Source organism: Jaculus jaculus, chromosome X (assembly GCF_020740685.1).
Source record: "Jaculus jaculus isolate mJacJac1 chromosome X, mJacJac1.mat.Y.cur, whole genome shotgun sequence".
NCBI classification, from domain to species: Eukaryota; Metazoa; Chordata; class Mammalia; order Rodentia; family Dipodidae; genus Jaculus; species Jaculus jaculus.
The window spans coordinates 78335897-78343039 of record NC_059125.1 but is presented as its reverse complement, the minus strand read 5'-3'; the positions used below and the strand labels follow the sequence as shown (position 1 = coordinate 78343039).

At 35.1% G+C, this 7143-nt stretch overlaps 1 non-coding gene across 1 annotated transcript; it reads left to right on the top strand.

Moving 5' to 3' along the window:
* The first annotated feature begins 4505 nt into the window (after positions 1-4505).
* On the top strand, positions 4506-4612 carry LOC123456808. The gene has a single exon (XR_006634686.1). It is a non-coding gene; the product is annotated as a U6 spliceosomal RNA (small nuclear RNA).
* Positions 4613-7143: the final 2531 nt, after the last annotated feature.

Sequence of the window (7143 nt, the reverse complement as noted above, 5' to 3'; positions counted from 1 at the left end):
CTACAATACCATCCTCTTAAGACCTTCCCTCTCCTCCATCCCTTATACCCTTTTTCTAGCTTATAGACATCTGAAACTGATTATTGGTTCCAGATATCACACAAGTCTTTACGTTTGTAGCCAAGATCCACATCTAAGAGAGAACATGTGATGTTTGGCTTTCTGTGCCTCACTTACCTCACTTCGTATAATCCTTTCCAGATCCATCCATTTCCCTGCAAATTTCATAATTCCATTTTTCTTTACTTCTGAGTAGAACTCCATTGCATAGATGTACCACATCTTTATTATCCAGTCATCTGTGGATAGACATTTAAGCTGGCTCCATTTCCTAGCTATTGTGAATAGGGCATCAAAAAATATGCAAGTATCTCTAAGGTAGTGAGAGTAGTCATTAGGATATAGACCTAGGAGTGCTAGGGCTGTATCATATGGCAAATCTATTTGTAGCTGTCTCAAGAACCTCCACACTGATTTCCACAATGATTGTACCAGATTACGTTCCACCCAACATTGCAGAAGGGTTCTCCTTTTCATAACCTCACCAACATTTATTGCCATTTGTTTTCTTCATGGTAGGCATTCTAACAGGAGAGACATGGTATATCAAGGTAGATTTAATTTGCATTTTCCTGATGGATAAGGATGTAGAACACTTTTTTATATGTTTATATGCCATCTGTATTTCCTCCACTGAGAACTCTCTATTTAGTTCCATAGCCCATTTTTTGTTTGGGTTGTTTGATTTCTTATTGTTCCATTTTTTGTGTTCTTTGTATATTCTGGATATTAATTCTCTGTCAGATGTGTAACTGGAAAAGATTTTTCTCCCATTCTGTAGATTGTCTCTCAGTGTCCTTTGCTGTACAGAAACTTTGTAATTTCATGATACCGCAGTAGTTGATTAGTGGTTTTATTTTCTGAGCAATTGAAGTTATATTCATAAAGTCATTACCTATGCCAATATATTGAAGGGTTTCCACTAACTTTTCCTCTAGCAATTTCAGAGTTTCACTTCTGACATTAACATCCCTAATCCACTTGGATTTGATTCTTGTGCATGGAAAAAAAACAAGGATCTATTTTCATCTTTCTACATGTAGATATCCAGTTTTCCCAGCACTACTTGTTGAAAAGGCTGTCTTTTCTCCAATGAATATTTTTGGCATTTTTGTCAAAAATCAGATGGCTGTGGCAGCCTGGATTAATATCTGGGTCCTCTATTCTATTCCATTTATCTACATGTCTGTCTTTGTGCCAATACGATGCTGTTTTTGCTATTTTGGGTTTGTAATATAGCTTAAAATTGGGCATGGTGCTACCACCAGCCTTAAATGTTGTTTCTTAAAATCATTTTTGGCTATTGGATTTTTTTTGTGCTTCCAAATAAAATTTTGGATTTTTTTCTATTTCTGTGAAGAATGTCATTGGAATTTTAATGGGGATTGCATTAAATGTGTAGGTTGCTTTTGATAAAATTGACATTTTCACAACATTCATTCTTCCACCACAATAACAAGGGGTATATTTCCATTTCCTTGTGTCTTCTGAAATTCGTGCTTCAGTGGTTTAAAGTTCTCCCTGTAAAGTTCCTTCACTTCTTTAGTTAAGTTTCTTCCAAGGTACTTTATATATTTATTTTGAGGCAATTGTGAATGGGAGAGATTCCCTGAATTCATTCTCCACATATTTGTTGTTAGTATATAGGAAAGATAATGATTTCTGTGTATTTATTTTGTATCCTGCTACATAGGTAAATGTGTTTATCAGGGCTAACAATTTGCTTATAAAGTTTTAGGGTCTTTTATGTAAGAATCATATCATTTGCAAATAGAACCATATCATCTGCAAATAGTGATAATTTGATCGCTTCCTTTCTAATTTCCTTATTGCTATCCCTAAGACCTCCAGTACTATATTAAATAAAAGTGGGGACAGTGGACACCTTTTTTTTCTTCCTGAATGTAGTGGAAAAGCTTCAAGTTTTTCAACAATTAGTATTATGTTAGCTGTAGGTTTGTCATAAATAATTTTTATTATGTTGAGATATGTTCCTTCTAGTCCTAGTTTCTGTAATACTTTTACCATGAAAGGATGTTGGACTCTGTCAAATACCTTCTCTGCATGTATTGAGATGATCATGTGATTTTTGTCCTTCAGACCATTTATATGATCTATTACATTTATTGATTTGCATATGTTGAACCATCCCTGCATCCATGGGATAAAGCAAACATAGTCGGGGTGAATAATATTTTTGATATATTTTTGTATTCTGTTTGCCAATATTTTGTTGAGATTTTTGCATGTCTGTACATGAGGGAGATTGGTCTGTAATTTTCTTTTCTTTTTTCTTTCTTTCTTTTTTTTTTTTTTTTTTGTTCTGTTTTGGCCTGGTTTTGGTATGAGGGTGATGCTGAATTCATGGAAGAAGTTGGGTACAATTACTTCCTTTTCTATTTTTGGAAAAGATTGAGAAGCATTGGTGTTAGTTGGGTCTTGTAAAATTCACCAGTGAATCCATTTCAATCTGGGATTTTTTTTTTTTTTTAGTTGGGGAGTTTTTATAACTGTTTGGATCTCTGTACTTGTTATAGGTCTATTTAAATGGTTTTTCTTATCTTGATTTAATTTTTGTAGGTCATATGAATCAAGCGTATCATCCATTTCTGTCGGATTTTCAAATCTAGAGGCATATAAATTCTTAACGTATGTCCTTATAATTGCCTGAATTTCTTTGGTATCTGTTGTAATGGTGCCTTTTTCATCTCTAATTTTATTAATTTTTTTCTCTTCACACTTTCTTCTGGCCAAATTTGCTAAGGGTTTATCAATCTGGTTTATTCTCTCAAAGAACCAACTTTGTTTCACTGATTTGCTTTTTTTTAAGGTTTTTATTTCATTAATTTCTGCCCTAATCTTTATGACTTCTTGTCTACTGCTTTTTGGTTTGCCTTGTTCTTCTTTTTCAAAGGCCTTAACTGTTTATTTGTGAACTCTCTAATTTCTTTCTTTTTCTTATTTTTTTTTTTTTTTTTTTTTTTTTGTCAAGGCAGGGTTTCACTCTATCTCAGGCTCTCTGGAATTCACTATGTAGTCTCAGGGTGGCCTCAAACTCACAGCAATCCTCCTACCTCTGCCTCCTGATTCCTGTGATTAAAGGCATATGCCAGCATACCTGGCTTCTAATTTCTTAATATAGGCACTTAGAGCTATAAAATTCTCTCTTAGGACTACCTTCACTGTGTCCCAAAGGTTTTGGTATGTTGTATCAATATTATCATTTGATTCTATGAATTTTTTGATTTCCTTTTGGATTTCTTCAATGACCCGCAGATCATTCAATAGTGTAATGTTTAGTCTCCATGAATTTCCGTACGCTCTGCAGCTTTTCATGTTGCTGATTTGCAGTTTAATCCCACTGTTGTCAGATAGAGTACAAGAGATTATTTTAATTTTCCTATAATTGTGGAGATTTCCTTTGTGTCCAAATATATGCTCTATTTTAGAGAATGCTCCATGTGCTGCTGAGAAAAATGTATTTTCTGCAGCATTTGGATGGAATGTTCTGTAGATGCCTGTTAGGGCCATTTGTTCCATGACATAATTTGTTTCAGATATCTCTCTGTTTATTTTTTGCCAGTATGACCTGCCAGTTCATGAGTGGGGTATTAAAGTCACCCACTACAATTGTATTTGATGTTATTTGTAACCTAAAGTCTAATAGTGTTTGCTTGATGTAACTGAGAGGCCCATGTTAGGTGAACATATGTTTAGGATTGTAATGTCCTCCTGCTGGAATGTTCCTTTAATCAGTATAAAATGACCTTCTGTATCTTTCCTCACTAATGTTAGTTTGAAGACTATTCTGTCAGATATTCAGATAGCAACCCCTGCTTGTTTCCTAGGCCCATTTGCTTGAAATACCATTTTCCATCTTTTCACACTAAGGCAGTATGTATCTTTTATTGAGAGATGAGTTTCCTACTCAACAAATGGCAAGATCCTGCCTTTTAATCTAGTCTACAAGCTTGTCTTTTTTCTATGGTGCATTGAGGCCATTAATATTAAGAGTTATTATTTAAAGGTATGTGCTTAGTCTCACCATTCTTCTTATTTTGTAGTGTTTCCTCTTTTCCTTTTACTCTTTTTTTTAACTGTTATTTGAGTGTGGTTTAATTTTTCCTATTTCCTCCTGTGTATGTTTTGCTTTCTCTTCAGCATTAAGAATTCCTTCAGGTATTTTCTATAGAGCTAGTTTCATTGTCACAAATTCCTTTAGCCTGTTTTTGTTGTGGAATGTCCTTATTTCTCTGTCAATTTGGAAAGATAGCTTTGCAGGATAAAGTAACCTTGGTTGAGTTATTTTTCAGAATATGGAATATGTCAATCCTAGCCATTCTGGGTTTAAAGCTTGTCTTTAGTATTCTGCAGTTATTCTGATGAGCTTGACATTGTAGGTGACTTTTTTCTTCTCTCCAACTGCTTTCAATATATTCTTTTTTGTGCTTGCTTCAGCAGCACATATAATAAAATTGGAATGATATAGAGAAGATTAGCATGGCCCCTGCGCAAGGATGACAGGCAAATTTGTGAAGTGTTCCATATTTCTGGACAGAATATCTAAGCTAGAAGACAAGGTAGCAGATCTAATGTAGCCAACAAAGAGAAAGACAAACTTATAGAAAAATAAGAGTGGAAATTTCAAGATATTTGGGACACTATGAAAACATCAAATATAAGAATTAAAGACATAGTAGAAGGAGAAGAATTCCACTCCAAAGGCATAGTAGGCGTCTTCAACAAAATCATAGAAGAAATTTCCCCGAAATTGGGAAAGAGGTGTCAATGCAGATACAGGAAGCCTTTAGAACCCCAGCCAGACAAAACCTGGAAAAAACCTCTCCTCGTCATATTATAATCAAGCTTCCAAACACACAAACCAAATAAAAAATATTGAAAGCAATTAGAGAGAAAAATCAAGTTACCTACAGAAGCAAACCCACCGGGATTACAGCAGATTATTCATAACAAACTTTAAAAGCCAGAGGGCTTGAGGTGATATATTCCAAGTGCTGAAAGAAAACAACTGTCAACCAAGGTTACTTTATCCTGCAAAAATATTGATTCAAATAGATGGAGAAATAAGGACATTCCATGACAAAAGCAGGTTAAAGGAGTATTTAAAGACAAAACAGCTATACAGAAAACACTTGATAGAATCCATCATGCTGAAGAAAAGGAAAAGAACACATATAAGGAACCTGGAAAAACCCAGCAATATTCAAGTACTAGTTAACACAAGAGAGCAAAGGTAGAACTGCATCCACACACACACACACACAAATGGCAAACATAAATACAGACCTTTCAATAATATCTCTTTATAACAATGGCCTCAATGCCCCAACAAAAAGACATAGGTTTGCAACTGGGTTAAAAAGCAGGATCCTACAATTTGTTGTCTCCAAGAAACTCACCTTTCTACAAAGGATAGATATTATCTTAGGGTGAAAGGTTAGAAAACTGTGTTTCAAGCAAATGGGACTAGAAAACAAGTAGGGGTTGCTATCCTAATATCTGCCAAGGTTGACTTCAGTCCAACGTTAGTCAAGAAAGATAAGGAAGGTCACTTTATATTGATTAAGGGCACACTCCAACAGGAGGACACTATAATCCTAAACATATATGCACCTAACATGGGGGCTCCCAAATTCATCAAGCAAAAACTATTTGAACTAAGGTCACAGATAGCACCAAACACAGTGGTGGTGGGTGACTTTAACACCCCACTCTCATCAATTGATAAGTCATCCAGGGAAAAAATAAACAGAGAGGCATCTGGACTAAATGAGGTCATAGACGGAATGGACCTAACAGATATTTACAGGACATTTCATTCAAAGGCTACAGAATATACATTCTTTACAGCAGCACATGGAATATACTATAAAATAAGCCATATATTAGGACACAAAGAAAATCTTAACAAATTCAGGAAAATTGAAATAATTCCTTTCATTCTATCTGACCACAATGGAATTATACTATAAATGAGTAGCATGAAATGCTATAGAGCATACACAAAATCATGGAAACTAAACAATATACTACCAAATGATGAATGGGTCAATGAAGGAATCAAGAAGGAAATCGAAAAAAATTATAGAGTCAAACAATAATGAGAACACAACATATCAAAATCTCTGGGACAAAATGAAGGCAGTGCTAAGATGTAAATTTGAAGCCTTAAGTGCCTTAGAAAAAGAAGAACAAGGCAGGGCTGGAGAGATGGCTTAGCGGTTAAGCACTTGCCTGTGAAGCCTAAGGACCCCTGTTCGAGGCTCGGTTCCCCAGGTCCCACGTTAGCCAGATGCACAAGGGGGTGCACGCGTCTGGAGTTCGTTTGCAGTAGATGGAAGCCCTGGCGTGCCCATTCTCTCTCTCTCCCTCCATCTGTCTTTCTCTCTATGTCTGTCGCTCTCAAATAAATAAATAATAAATGAACAAAAAGAAGAACAAGGCAAACCAAAAAACAGTAGACGGGAAGAAATAATAAAGATTAGGGCAGAAATTAATGAAATAGAAACAAACAAACAAAAATAAAAAACAATTCAAAGAATTAATGAAACAAAGCGTTGGTTCTTTGAAAGGATAAACAAGATTGATAAACCCTTAGCAAATCTGACCAAAAGAAAGAGAGATAAGACACAAATTAATAAAATCAGAGATGAAAAAGGTAACATCACAACAGATGCCAGAGAAATTCAAAAAATCATAGGGTCATAGTATAAAAGCATATACTCCACAAAGTATGAAAATCTGAAAGAAATGGATGATTCCTTGATTTATATGACCTACCTAAACTAAATCAAGATGAGATTAATCACTTAAATAGACCTATAACAAGCATGGGGATCTGAACAGTTATCAATAATCTCCTAACTTAAAAAAGCCCTGGCCCAGATGTATTCACTGCTGAATTTTACCAGGCCTTCAAGGAAGAGCTAACACCACTGCTTCTTAAACTTTTCCAGGAAATAGAAAAAGAAGGAATTCTACCAAACTCCTTCTATGAAGCCAGAATCACCCTGATACCAAAACCAGGCAAAGTTAGAACAATAAAGGAAAATTACAGACCAA